This window comes from Bos indicus x Bos taurus, chromosome 8 (genome assembly GCF_003369695.1).
Source record: "Bos indicus x Bos taurus breed Angus x Brahman F1 hybrid chromosome 8, Bos_hybrid_MaternalHap_v2.0, whole genome shotgun sequence".
NCBI lineage: Eukaryota > Metazoa > Chordata > Mammalia > Artiodactyla > Bovidae > Bos > Bos indicus x Bos taurus.
In genome coordinates, this window is record NC_040083.1 from 3,037,224 (window position 1) to 3,051,780 (window position 14,557).

Consider the following 14,557-nt stretch of genomic DNA (forward strand, 5'->3'; position numbering starts at 1 on the left):
TTCAGAGTTTTCAGTAAGAAAAGAGACTTAAGAGAATTTCTGGAAGAGAATACTAATTTCCACATATTCTGGAGAATAATACACCAGTCTTGGAACTTCTCTCCTAACATTTTACTGTAAAAATTTTCAAACATGGAGAAAAGTTGGGGAAATTGTTACAGTGAAGCCTTGGTTTACCCACAAACAAGATCTAGAATCACATTTTACCAGGTTTGCTTCTCACATATCTATCCTGTATCCATCCTTTTATCTACCCACACTCCATCTTATTTTCTGTTAACATTTCAAATCTGAGATGTCAGTAGATTTCCTCTGAATACTTCCATATGCATACCATTGCATATTTTTAATGTTTACTGATAGTTTTGATATAAAATTTACATAAGATAAATATTTACTGTGTTCACTGAGCTTGGACAATTGTACACACATATGTATGCCTTAGAACTTATCATGAACAAACAGGGAGAGTAAATTTCAGATTTTCAATGGTTAGGAAAAACATTAAAACTAAGAATGGGATTTAAGAAGCAGTATTTCAAGGTTTGAATTTTATCAGAAAATATCTCTGAAGGATTTTCTGCATCTCTGAAATTATTTTAACAACTCGACGTGACCTAGAAAGGAACCATCTGGGAGAATAAGGGGATGAAGCACATGTGCCTGTTGACCAGTTACCAGAATGGCAGTGGTCATGAGGGAAGCCATGAATCCATGAATTGCAAAATAACAAGAATTAAAATATTTAACTTGCAAAATTAAGCAACTCTTTAAGAAAAATTCTCCAGATAACAGAAGAATCACTTCTCAACCTCAGAAATATAATTCAAAATAGTTCAACCTTGCCAAAATTGGTAACTAAGGGTAGTAATTGTCTCAGGAGGAGGATGGAGACTTTGGGTTCCCTAAACTTTACTTTGTGACTCTAAGCAATTCAGAGAAGTTCTTGCTAGAAACTGAGGTCCACATATTCATTAGGTGTGTTTCATATCACCCTTGTTATCACAGGCAACTTTCAACAATGTTTTTAAAAATTCTTTTTAGAGTTATTTTATGTTCAAAGCAAAGTTGAGGCAAAGGTACAGAAATTTTCCATATACACCCCAGCCCCTCCCAAGTAGATTAAACCCTCTCCCCAATTTTAACATACCACATCAGTGGTGGACTGGTTAACAATTGATTAACTTGCACTGACATGGCATAATAACCCAGAGTACATAGTTTACCATCTGGTTCACTCTTGGTGTTGTACATTCTATGGATTTGGAAGAAGGTATAAAAACATGTATTGTCATCATAGCAACATTCAGTGTAGTTCACTTAGTCCACATTCAGCCTTAGTCAGCTACTGATCTTTTTACTGTATCCATAGTTTTTCCTTTTCCAGGATGTCATATAGTTGGATTCATATAGTCTGTAGGGTTTGCAGGTTGGCTTTTTTCACGTAGTAATACGTATTTAAGACTCCTTCATGTCTTTTCACCATATGGCCAACAGTGAAATCAGATTGATTATATTCTTTATAGCCAAAGATGGAGAAGCTCTATACAGTCAGCAAAAACAAGACCAGGAGCTGACTGTGGATCAGATCATGAACTACTTATTGCCAAAATCAGACTTAAATTGAAGAAAGTGGGGAAACCACTAACCATTCAGGTATGACTTAATCAAATCCCTTATGATTATACAGTGCAAGTTAGAAATAGATTGAAGGGACTAGATCTGATAGAGGGAGTACCTAGTGAACTATAGACAGAAGTCTGGAACATTGTACAGGAGACCGGGATCAAGACCATCCCCGGGAAAAAGAAATGCAAAAAAGCAAAATGGCTGTCTGAGGAGGCCTTACAAATAGCTGTGAAAATAAGAGAAGTGAAAAGCAAAGGGAAAATGGAAAGATTATATCCATTTGAATGCAGAGTTCCAAAGCATAGCAAGGAGAGATAAGAAAGCCTTTTTCAGTGACCAATGTAAAGAAATAGAGGAAAACAATAGAATGGGAAAAGCTAGAGATATCTTCAAGAAAATTAGAGATACCAGGGGAATATTTCATGCAAAGATGGGCTCAATAGAGGACAGAAAAGGTATGGACCTAACAGAAGCAGAAGATATTAAGAAGAGGTGGCAAGAATACACAGAAGAACTGTACAAAAAAGAACTTCATGAGCCAGTTAATTGAAACGGTATGATCCCTCACCTAAAGCCAGACACCTGGAAAATGAAGTCAAGTGGGCCTTAGGAAGCATCACTACGAACAAAGCTATTGGAGGTGATGGAATTCCAGTTGAGCTATTTCAAATCCTCAGAGATGATGCTGTGAAAGTGTTGCACTCAATATGTCAGAAAATTTGGAAAACTCAGCAGTGGCCACAGGACTGGAAAAGGTCAGTTTTCATTCCAATCCCAAAGAAGGGCAATGCCAAAGAATGCTCAAACTACTGCATAAAATTGCACTCACCTCACACACTAGCAAAGTAATGCTCAAAATTCTCAAAGCCAGGCTTCAGCAATACATGAACCGTGAACTTCCAGATGTTCAAGTCGGTTTTAGAAAGGGCAGAGGAACCAGAGATCAAATTGCCAACAGCTGCTGGATCATTGAAAAAGCAAGAGAGTTTCTGAAAAACATCTATTTCTGCTTTATTGACTATGCTAAAGCCTTTGACTGTGTGGATCAGAATAAACTGTGGAAAATTCTGAAAGAGTTGGGAATACCAGACCACCTGACCTGCCTCTTGAGAAACCTTTATGCAGGTCAAGAAGCAACAGTTAGAACTGGACATGGAACAACAGACTGGTTCCAAATAGGAAAAGGAGTACGTCAAGGCTGTATATTGTTGCCCTGCTTATTTAACTTATATGCAGAGTACATCATGAGAAATGCTGGGCTAGAGGAAGCACAAGGTAGAATCAAGATTGCCGGGAGAAATATCAATAACCTCAGATATGCAGATGACACCACCCTTGTGGCAGAAAGTGAAGAAGAACTAAACAAAAAGTGATGAAAGTGAAAGAGGAGAGTGAAAAAGTTGGCTTAAAGCTCAACATTCAGAAAACTAAGATCATGGCATCTGGTCCCATCACTTCATGGGAAATAGATGGGGAAACAGTGGAAACAGTGGCTGACTTTATTTTTCTGGGCTCCAAAATCAGTGCAGATGGTGATAGCAGCCATGAAATTAAAAGACGCTTACTCCTTGGAGGGAAAGTTATGCCCAACCTAGACAGCATATTAACAATCAGACACATTACTTTGCCAACAAAGGTCCATCTATTCAAGGCTATGGTTTTTCCACTAGTCATGTATGGATGTGAGAGTTGGACTATAAAGAGGGCTGCACACCGAAGAATTGATGCTTTTGAACTGTGGTGTTGGAGAGACCCTTGAGAATCCCTTGGACTGCAAGGAGATGCAACCAGTCCATCCTAAAAGTCAGTCCTGGGTGTTCATTTGAAGGTCTGATGTTGAAGCTGAAACTCCAATACTTTGGCCACAGGATGCAAAGAGCTAACTCATTTGAAAAGGCCCTGATGCTGGAAAGGATTGAAGGCAGGAGGAGATGGGATGACAGAGGATGAGATGGTTGGATGGCATCACTGACTCAATGGACATGAGTTTGGGTAGGCTCCGGGTGTTGGTGTTCGACAGGGAGGCCTGATGTGCTGCAGCTCAAGGGGCCACAAACAATTGGACATGACTGAGCAACTGAACTGAACTGAACTCACATGTCTTTTCATGATTTGATAGTTCATTTCTTTTCAAAGCTGAAGGTAGCACAATTTATTTATCCATTCACCTACTGAAGGACCTCTTCTAAATTTTGGCAATTATGAATAAAGCTGCTATAAACATCCTTGTTCATTTGTCTTTGTGTGGATATAAATTTCAAATTCCTTTGGGTAAGTTCCAATCACAATTTCTGGACTGTATAAGAAACCACCCAGCTGGCTGTACCATTTTACTTTCCCGCCATTATGAAGGAAAGTTCCTGTTGCTGAGCATCCTTGCCCACATTTCATATTTTCCATTGTTCCAGATTGTGGTTATTCTATTAGGTGTGCGGTGGTATCTGAATTTTGGCTATTTTTGCATTTTCCTAATCTCTGCCTTATGATGTGGATTTTTTATATGCTTGTTTGCGGTCTGTGTATCTTTAGTGAGAGGCCTCTGAACAAAGTTTTGTTTATTTGGTTGTGCTGAGCCTTAGTTGTTGTGTGTGGGCTTTCTCTAGTTGGTGGCAAGTCGTGGCTACTCTGTGTTGTGCTGTGTGGGCTTCTCCTGGCAGTGGCTTCTTGTGTTGTGGAACACAGAATCTAGAGCATGCAGGCTTCAGTAATTGTGGCTCATGGACTCAGTTGCTCCAAGGCATGTGGAATCTTCCCAGACCATGGATCAAACTTGTGCACCCCCTGCACTGGCAGCCTATTCTTAACCACCGGACCACCAAGGAAGTTCCAGGACCATATTTAAATTGGTTGTTTTCTTATTATTGAATTACAAGAGCTCTTTGTATATTTAGGATATCAGTCCTTCACCAGATGTGACTTTTGCAGCTATTTTCTACCAGTCTGTGACTTGTCTTCTCCTTCTCTTGACATTATCTTTCACAGAGAAAAAGTTTTTAATTTTAATGAAATCTAAGTTTTCCATTATTTCTTTCATGAATAGTGTCTTTGGTTTTAAAACTAAAGGGCACCATAATACCCAAATCATCGAAGTTTTCTCCTATATTATCTTCTAGAACTTTTACAGTTTTGCATTTTTACTTAGGTCTTGATCTATTTTAAGTTAAATTTGGTGAAGAGTATAGGAGTTTCATCTAATTTCATTGTTTTTTTTTGGCATGTGGATGTCCAGTTGCTTCAACATCATTTATTGAAAACACTTTCTTTGCTTCATTCTCCATTGTGTTGCCTTTGCTCCTTTGTCGAAAGTCAGTTGCCTGTACTTATGTGGGCTGACAATTGTTTTTGAATGACAAGACTCATCATCTTTCAGCCCCCATTAGCTGTTACCTCATTGTGTTTCTTTATTTGTCACCTTTGCCTACTATTTCCTCGTGCCCGGCCAGCTTCCACGGCCCAACCATTTCCATAGACTCTATCATAAGCATTATATTTTTGTAATAGCCCCAATTCCAGCCACCAATTTCTCTACTGATTACCTATTTATCCCCAACAAACTACTCTCTCAAATTTAGGAACCTTAAACAATCATTCACTTTATTCTAGCTCTGAAGGTTTACACTTTGGACTGTGTTGGATTGAGTTGCCTCCTCTATTTCCCGTGGTGTAGGCTGGGCTCTTCAGGCATTTGGGCTTCCACTGGAATCATGGGTTGGTTGGAAATACTGGCATGTTTTCCAGATGCTCTCATCTCATAAGAGCCTAATCTGATTTTTAACATGGTCCCAGAAAAGTTTCTATAATAAGAGGGGAAGACTTAAAGAACAAGGAGTTTTCAAGGCAATGCTTTTCATATATGCTACTATACCAATGGCCAGGAAATGGGGAGGCTGTCTCATGAGCAAGCCAGAGTCAAACTGGAAAGATGAGGGTATAGGAGGTGTGATTCATTGAGGGGCTATTACCATGTCAATGCACCACGGATAACATTCAGAAATGGCAGAAGCCAATGGAGCACTGTGAATGTGGCAAGGTCATCATGGTTACTTTAATCGGTTACGGATATAAACCTTCACTACAGTAATACTTTCTTACTACTGTACCTTATTTCTAAAAAACTTTGACTACCCCACAATCTCCCTGATGTCTCACAGGGCTGATGACAGTTTGTTCAGAAGCTTCAGCGATGCAGGAAGTAGTAGGCTATCCACCTACTTTGGTAAGAAATAGCAATGCTGAAAAGTAGGAAATTAAACTCAGAAACATTGAGGGACTTGGCATCTCAGTGAATTTTCTGGAGGTCCTACATCAGACTCAGCTTTTCTCTCCGAAGTGAACAATGAGGTTCCATCTCTTCTGCTGACTGAGAAGAGGAAATAGCATGTCATTTTCTGTTTTTTTTTTTTTTTTCTAGAGATTTTTGATGAGACATTTACCGTAGTGTTTGTGTTGCTCTTCTTTATCTACTGAAGAGTTGGTGAGGCATCCTGCTTCAAGTGTTTCCGGGACAAAAGAATGCTGCCTTTTTCCTATTGCAGGGGAGGCTGAACTGCCAGTTGAACTTCAGTTTCCAGTTCTCAGCAGACATAATAGAATTCAGACTATCTGCAATATGTTTGTAAGCTTAATAGCACCTGTGATATGCTCAGCAGAAGAAACACCATGCCTTGTTTCATTAAAAAGCAGTGCTCTCTTTAGTGATAATTATTCAAGTTTTCATAAACAGCTCCTTGCTGAGTCCAACAAGAAAGATCCAGCAGTAGGACTCTAAGTGATGACTGAATTGACCAGCCCCAAAGAATGTGGGTATTATCCTATCTTTCAAGTCCTACAGCTTTGTGCATGCAGCAGAATTCCATCACAAAGTGAATGTGGTGTATTTCAAAAGAGGTAGACAGCAGGTTCTGATAGCAGTGTAACAGCACAAGAAAGATTCGTTGCCTGCTCATATTTGCAATAGACCTATTCTGTTTATAGCCTCCAGCAGTGTTTCATATGATGGTTGTCCAAAAAGAAAAGATTCAAGCCTGGTTTATATATAGTTATGCGATAGAACTTGCTATTTGTCAGAATTGGACAACTGCAAGGTAACATTACCACCCAGGAGAAGCCCTGAACAACAGTAGCGAGAAAAATCTTGGCAGATAGAACTTCCAATAACCCATCAAGGTTTTTGCTTTTCTTGGAAAGTTACATGTACAGAAGTATATTCACAGATTTTTAATGATCAGTGAGAAGTCAGGTTGCAAGATGGTGAGAAGCTTGAGAGAAACAAGACTGGAAGTCTGGCCACAAGGAGCCCTTAAGTGGAGATAAGAAAGAAGCCCTCCCAGAGTGCACAGACTTGGGCAATATTTCTAAGCCATGTGGGTGCTCAAAAGGATTCCTCCTTTAACGGATACTTTCACAGTAAAATATTATAGATAACACGCTGTGGATTTATATCAGCCATTTTATCAAAACCATGAGTGTCAACTAAAGAGATTATGAACATAATCAAGAATCATCAAATGTCCCACATCCAATCACGTTCTGTATAAAATAACTAAAGTGGCTTGTTCCTTTTTCTATAGTGTGATTTGTATACCTTAATTTTGAAATAAAGAGCTTCTATAAATACCCTTTTCTCACTTTAACTCAGTTCTCTGTATAAATGCTTAATATTTACTAGCCTTTTTCATTTACTCACCCCTAAACAGATTTTAGGCTTCCCTGGTGGTTCAGCAGTAAAGAATCCCCTTGCCAATGCAGGAGACACAGGTTCAATCCTTGGGTTGGGAAGATCCCCTAAAGAAGAAAATGGCAATCCACTGCAATATTCTTGCCTGGAGAATCCTGAGGACAGAGGAGCCTGGCAGGCTACAGTCCATGTGGTTGCCAAGAAGCAGACACAAGAACAACAAACAGATCTTCCGTTGACTTACTTCCATGTTAGTCTGTGAAAGTTGCTGCCACGAAAACCAAATAAAACTATCACCTACTTCAGAAAAGCTATTGCAGTCACTGATTTTCAGCTTGTGAGTTTTTTCTACGTGTTATCAAATTCATCTTTCCCTCTCATACAATATTTCATTGTCTTACCATGAAAACACAAAGGAAATTATAAGTTTTCTCCTTTTGATTTTTGTCTTGTAGACAAATGGTGACATCGTAAGAGGTTCTTGGTATGTGTCTGTTCAGTAACTATTTATGAATGTTTTAATGAGTTAATTTTGAAAACTGAAATTTGAACTATCACTCTTAGGTTACAACATAAAATCTAGCCTAATAGTTATGATCAAAGTAAAACTTATACACATACACACAAACTCATAAATTCACACATATGTTTCATATAATAAAACTTTATTTTACTTTTTATTTTTTTAATTAAATTTATTTATTTTAATTAGGGGCTAATTACTTTACAATACTGTATTGGTTTTGCCATACATCAACATGAATCTGCCACAGGTGTACACGTGTTCCCAATCCTGAACCCCCCTCCCACTTCCCTCCCCATACCATCCTTCTGGGTCATCCCAGTGCACCAGCCCCAAGCTTCCTGTATCCTGCATCGAACCTAGACTGGCAATTTGTTTCTTATATGATATTATACAGGTTTTGGTGCCATTCTCCCAAATCATTGCCCCCTCCCAAAGGGTCCAAAAGACTGTTCTATACATCTGTGTCTCTTTTGCTGTCTCCCATACAGGGTTATCGTTACCACCTTTTTAAATTCCATATATATGCATTAGTATACTGTATTGGTGTTTTTCTTTCTGGCTTACTTCACTCTGTATAATAGGCTCCAGTTTCATCCACCTCATCAGAAATTTTAAACTCCTGTGCATGTAATACTTAAATAACGTAGTTTAATTAACTGTACAAATACATGCCATAGAAATACAGAGATTTATGTTGATCATATTCATAAGTAAAATTTACATTAGCTATATTACAAAGATAGATATCAGAAAATGTACAATAATTCAAACAAAACAAGTGCAAAAATTATTTTTCTGATATACGGGAAAATTTGAACATGGACTGGATATAGTTTGTATTATATTTTCCAATGGGTAAGAATACTATTATGGCTATATTAAAAAAGAATAACATCTTATGAAAATTATTGATACACATTGGGCTATTTAAGTGTAGAGTAAGTTGTTTACTTGAATTTGCTTTAAAATTCTCAAATAATAATGGATCAACACATTATTGGTTTGATTGTAGCAATTACTGTGGATCAGAGATAGTAACAAAGGGGAACACTGGGTTTTCTCTCTCTCATCTTGTGTGTGAGAGTGTGTGTGTGCATGAACATTTCTGTAATACAATGTTTCAAAAAGTTCACTCATACACAATTTTATAATAGTTTAGTATGAGAACATAAAACAATCATAAAAAAAAAAACACTGAGTGGACAAAAAGCCTGTTTTATTGACAATTCAGTAAAATAATATATATTATATAAAGAGTATACAAGCACCAAGTCCCATATATTTTCTTATATGTGTCAAGGAGAAGAAAACAAATGAACGCAGAAGTTGAAAAATGAATTATTTAATAAAAAGTCTCCTCTTTTTATGTTGGAACATTTGACATTTGTGTTGAGTTGCAATGGTTTTCTATTCTCTCATCAAGGTAAATAAAAGGTCAGTTCAGTTATTTCCCTTCAAATTGGATTTTTGTGCACTAGCATATTAATAAAAACATTAATTTCACATTAACTCTTACATTTCAATAATTTGTTACTAAAAATGACCTTCCTGCCTGCTCAATATCCTTTTTGTTCAATAAAGGTAATGTTTATATATATATGACAAAAATGAGTATTGTGAGGACTTCTATGGTGGTTCATTGGATAAGACTCTGCACTTTTTCAATGAAGGGTGCCTGGGTTCAATCCCTGGTCATGGAACTAGATCCCACATGCTGCAACTAAAGATCTTGAGTGGTACACAGACAAAAAATATTTTTAAATAATGAATATCATTTTACTCATATCTATCTTTTTTCACATTTACCTCGCTTGGCAGGTAAGATTTTATAAGTGAAAATCAAAATTTTGCTTACTTCATTTTATATGCAGGATTTTGCTTCTACTGAAGTTTTTGCTCTGCCCTCAAAATTTTGATATAATATTTATTAGATATGCATATTTTTATCTAGAAATAATAAAATATTTGGTACTTTTCTTGGATTTTTCTAACACTGTCTTTGACATATTGTGTGTGCATGTTCTGCATTTTGAAGATTTTTCACAACTTATTAAAGAGAAACAAAAAGGTTATATCAGGCCTTTTGAAATTTAAAAAATACTGCCGTGGTAGTTCTTTTTGTCATATGCTCAAGTGAGTTACCACAGTGGGGTGGGGAGAGAGACAGGATTAGCAATAATTTGCTTTTCTTAGCAACAAAAATTTAGCAAGAACACATTTTTCATACTTCTTCCTTGAATAAACTGTAAATAACCAGGATCATTTCCACAACAGAGAAGGGAAATAAACATGAATTATATATAACATCTGAAAAGATTTATATGCCTACCAACATTCTGTTAATTTTACAGTCAAGATGCAATCTTTCAATGATTCAGATGTCATCAGAGAAAAGGGAAAACTTTCCCCAGAAAAACGTCAAAGTGAAGCAAGTTTCATCAGTTGGAAATGTAATAATAAGGAAAATTACCAAATTTATTGCCTAGAAAGTTCTTAAATTTTTAAAAATATTAGGACAGGTAACAGAGAATTATGGGATAAATATTCTCAAATATGAATATATTCTAATTTAATGTCTCATGTTAATAGAATATATTAAAAATGATTTTGTCTTAAAGAAAAACAAAATTAATAGAGTTCAAAGAAAGTTATCTAGTATAATTCACTTCCTCAAGTTATTTAGAGCTCGTTGCATTAGTTGAGCAATTTCTTAAGTCTAAAATTATTTCATAATGATGTGATGTAACATTTACCCTACTTTCTATCTCTCTTTTGTTTCTATTATGTTCTTTTAAATGAATTTCCTGTCCTTATTTTCCCATTTATGTCATAGTAACGTCATTTTTTAAAGTGGAGTATACTTGATTTGTGTTAGTTTCAGGTGTACTGCACAGTGATTCAGCTTATCTCTGTCAATCTATCTCCCTGGAGAAGGGCATGGCAACTCACTCCAGTATTCTTGCCTGGAGAATCCCATGGACAGAGGAGCCTGGTAAGCTACAGTCCAGTGGATCACAAAGAGTCTGACATAACTGAAGTAACTGAACACCCACGTATCTATCCATCTGTGTGTCTATTTATTCTTTTGCAGATTCTTTTCCATTATAGATGAATGGATAAAGATGTGGTACATATATACAGTGGAATGTTAGCGATAAAAAGAACAAAATAATGCCATTTGCAGCAGAATGGACAAACCAAGAGATTATTATACTAAACTAAGTAAGTCACACAGAGAAATACAAATGTCATACGATATTACTTATATGTGGTACCTAAAAAAAAAAGAAAGCTGAGTGCCAAAGAATTGATGCTTTTGAACTGTGGTTTTAGAGAAGATTCTTGAGAGTCCCTTGGACTGCAAGATCAAACCAGTCAATCCTAAAAGAAATCAGTCCTGAATATTCATCTGAAGGACTGATGCTGAAGCTGAAGCTCTGATACTTGGGCTACCTAATGCAAAGAACTTACTCATTGGAAAAGACCCTGATGCTGCGAAAGACTGAAGGTGGGAGGAGAAGGGGACAACAAGGGATGAGATGTTTGGATGGCATCACCGATTCGATGGACATAAGTTTGAATAAGCTCCAGGAGTTGGTGATGGGCAGGGAGGCCTGGTGTGCTGCAGTTGATGGGTTCACAGAGTTGGACATGACTGAGTGAACTGAACTGAAAAGAAAAGATGCAAGTAAACTTATTTATAAAATGGTAACATCATTTTAGTGCTACTAGGATGAAAAGCTCTACATCTCCTTTATCCCTCAAGCTTCCTTCACTCCATCAGCCTTCTGTAGCCACAATCTTTGTTCCTTTGTCCTTCAAAATGTTTTTTGAACATCCATGTGCTTTCAATCTTCATGGCTAGCAGCCCTGTTCACCTCCTCCTTAGAGAGGAGCTGGCACTGACTGTCAGCCAACTCTGCATTGTTGAAGTCTCTAATACTTCTGCTGATATTCCATCCTCACCTACCACTCTGCCTGCTTGCGCTCTGTGCCCATCCCTTCCTCCATTCAGCTACCTTTGTAGACAGGAACCAATGTTCACAAAACCCCAATGACCTGGTCCAGAACATTACTCAAACCTATGCACCTGCAGCAGCTGAACTGTGTCTTTGTCACCAAAACGGTGCAAGTTTTCTGTTTTGTTTTCATATTCGTCCTCAAAGGTTCTATTATTATCCTTTTTTCCCCCCTTTTTTGCTTTTTTCCCTTCTCTGCTACCAGTGACTCTTCCATAGATCCAAGTCTTCTTCATTCTCTTTTTAGTACAATTCACTTCTTCAAAGTAGTATGTTATAAAATTAAAATATATTCAATCAGTTTTAGTTTCTGAGCACTTAGAACATTCTTAGTCTAAACTCTATTTAATTGTCTTATATCATTAGTATATCATTAGTGTAAAATATTATAAATTAGAAAAAAATGGATTTGCTTTTTTTGTTTGTTTTACATTCTGACTCTCATGTAGTAGAGTGAAAGACACCCCACATACATTTGTCATATGAATTAATGTATATGTAAACAATCCCAAAGAAAGACAATGCCAAAGAATGCTCAAACAACCACACAATTGTACTCATCTTGCATGCTAATAAAGTGATGCTTAAAATTCTCCAAGCCAAGCTTTAGCAATACATGAACCGTGAACTTCCAGATGTTTAAGCTGGTTTTAGAAAAGGAAGAGGAACCAGAGATCAAATTGCCAACATCCGATGGATCATCGAAAAAGCAAGAGAGTTTCTGAAAAACATCTATTTCTGCTTTATTGACTATGCTAAAGCCTTTGACTGTGTGGATCACAATAAACTGTGGAAAGTTCTGAAAAAGATGGGAATACCAGACCACCTGACCTGCCTCTTGAGAAACCTATATGCAGGTCAGGATGCAACAGTTAGAACTGGACATGAAACAACAGACTGGTTCCAAATAGGAAAAGGAGTATGTCAAGGCTGTATATTGTCACCCTATTTATTTAACTTATATGCAGAGTACATCATGAGAAACGCTGAGCTGGATGAAGCACAAGCTGGAATCAAGATTTCCAGGAGAAATACCAATAACCTCAGATATGCAGATGACATCACCCTTATGGCAGAAAGTGAAGAAGAACTAAACAAAAAGTGATGAAAGTGAAAGAGGAGAGTGAAAAAGTTGGCTTAAAGCTCAACATTCAGAAAACTAAGATCATGGCATCCGGTCCCATCATTTCATGGGAATTAGATGGGGAAACAATGAAACAGTGGCTGACTTTATTTTTCTGGGCTCCAAAATCACTGCAGATGGTGATTGCAGCCATGAAATTAAAAGACGCTTACTCCTTGGAAGGAAAGTTATGACCAACCTAGACAGCATATTAAAAAGCAGAGACATTACATTGCCAAGGAAGGTCCATCTAGTCAAGGCTATGGTTTTTCCAGTAGTTATGTATGGATGTGAGGGTTGGACTATTAGAAAGCTAATCGTGAAAGAATTGATGCTTTTGAACTGTGGTGTTGGAGAAAACTCTTGAGAGTCCCCTGGACTGCAAGGAGATTCAACCCGTCCATCCTAAGGGAAATCAGTCCTGGGTGTTCATTGGAAGGACTGATGTTGAAGCTGAAACTCCAGTACTTTGGCCGCCTGATGTGAAGAGCTGACTCATTGAAGAAGACCCTGATGCTGGGAAAGATTGAGGGCAGGAGGAGAAGGGGATGACAGAGGAAGAGATGATTGAATGGCATCCCTGACTCAATGGACATGGGTTTGGGTGGACTCTGGGAGTTGGTGATGGACAGGGTGTGCTATGCTTCATGGGGTCGCAAAGAGTCAGACCCAACTGAGCGACTGAACTGAACAGAAACAAACATCTAGTGAAATTTCCTCTGATAAAAGTAGGTATTGTTTCTGGACCAATGTGATTGTATTTTGATGACAGAAACCAGAAAGCAAAGCTACACTACAGCTTAGCATTGTTGTTGTTTTGTTGCTAAGTCGTGTCTAACTCTTTGCAACCCCGTATACTGTAGCCTTCCAGGCCCCTCTGTCCATAGAATTTCCCAGGTAAGGAGAAAACTGGAGTGGCTTATCATTTCCTTCTCTAGAAGATCTTCCTGACCCAGTTACCAAACCCTCATCTCCTGCATTGGCAGGTGAATTCTTTACTGCTGAGCCAGCAGGGAAGTTAGCATAGGCAGTCCCTATAGTCTTCCTCATAATCTGTAGTTTTGCTTGCTTATTGTCAATGAAGGAAATATATATGTGTGTGTGTGTGTGTGTGTGTATAACATAAAATTCTAGAATGAACAACAGAGTCTTGCTGAAATGGAAGACTTCAGAAAGAATTTGTTGTGTATATGTGTATATAAACATATATATATATATACATATATATATATAATATGTATACCATTAACCTGATTTAGGTATTCTAGACTTTATTCCCTTATCTGTGAATAATTTACTTGCACTTCTTATTGATTTTTTAAGGTCAATTTGTACACTTTTGACCTAATCTATTGTTTTCTGCTTTGGTAGATGAAATTTACCTCATTTATACAAGGCTACATCTCTCTTCACCCTCCTTTTTCCCAATTATGATTTTATTCTCTGTTCTTCTATCCATGCAATCATGCCAAGTCACTTCAGTCTCGTCCGACTCTTTGTGACCCCATGGACTGTAGCCCGCCAGGTTCCTCTGTCCATGGAATTCTCCAGACAAGAATACTAGAGTGGGTTGCCTTGCCCTT

At 37.5% G+C, this 14,557-nt stretch overlaps 1 long non-coding RNA gene across 1 annotated transcript in view; it reads right to left on the bottom strand.

Moving 5' to 3' along the window:
* The window catches only part of LOC113896864, a 37,277-nt gene extending 29,924 nt beyond the window's left edge, over positions 1–7,353 (bottom strand). Inside the window, exon 1 of the long non-coding RNA XR_003512153.1 lies at positions 7,316–7,353. This is a non-coding gene — a long non-coding RNA (uncharacterized LOC113896864). The remainder of the gene's footprint in view (positions 1–7,315) is intronic.
* Between the last annotated feature and the right edge of the window lie 7,204 nt (positions 7,354–14,557).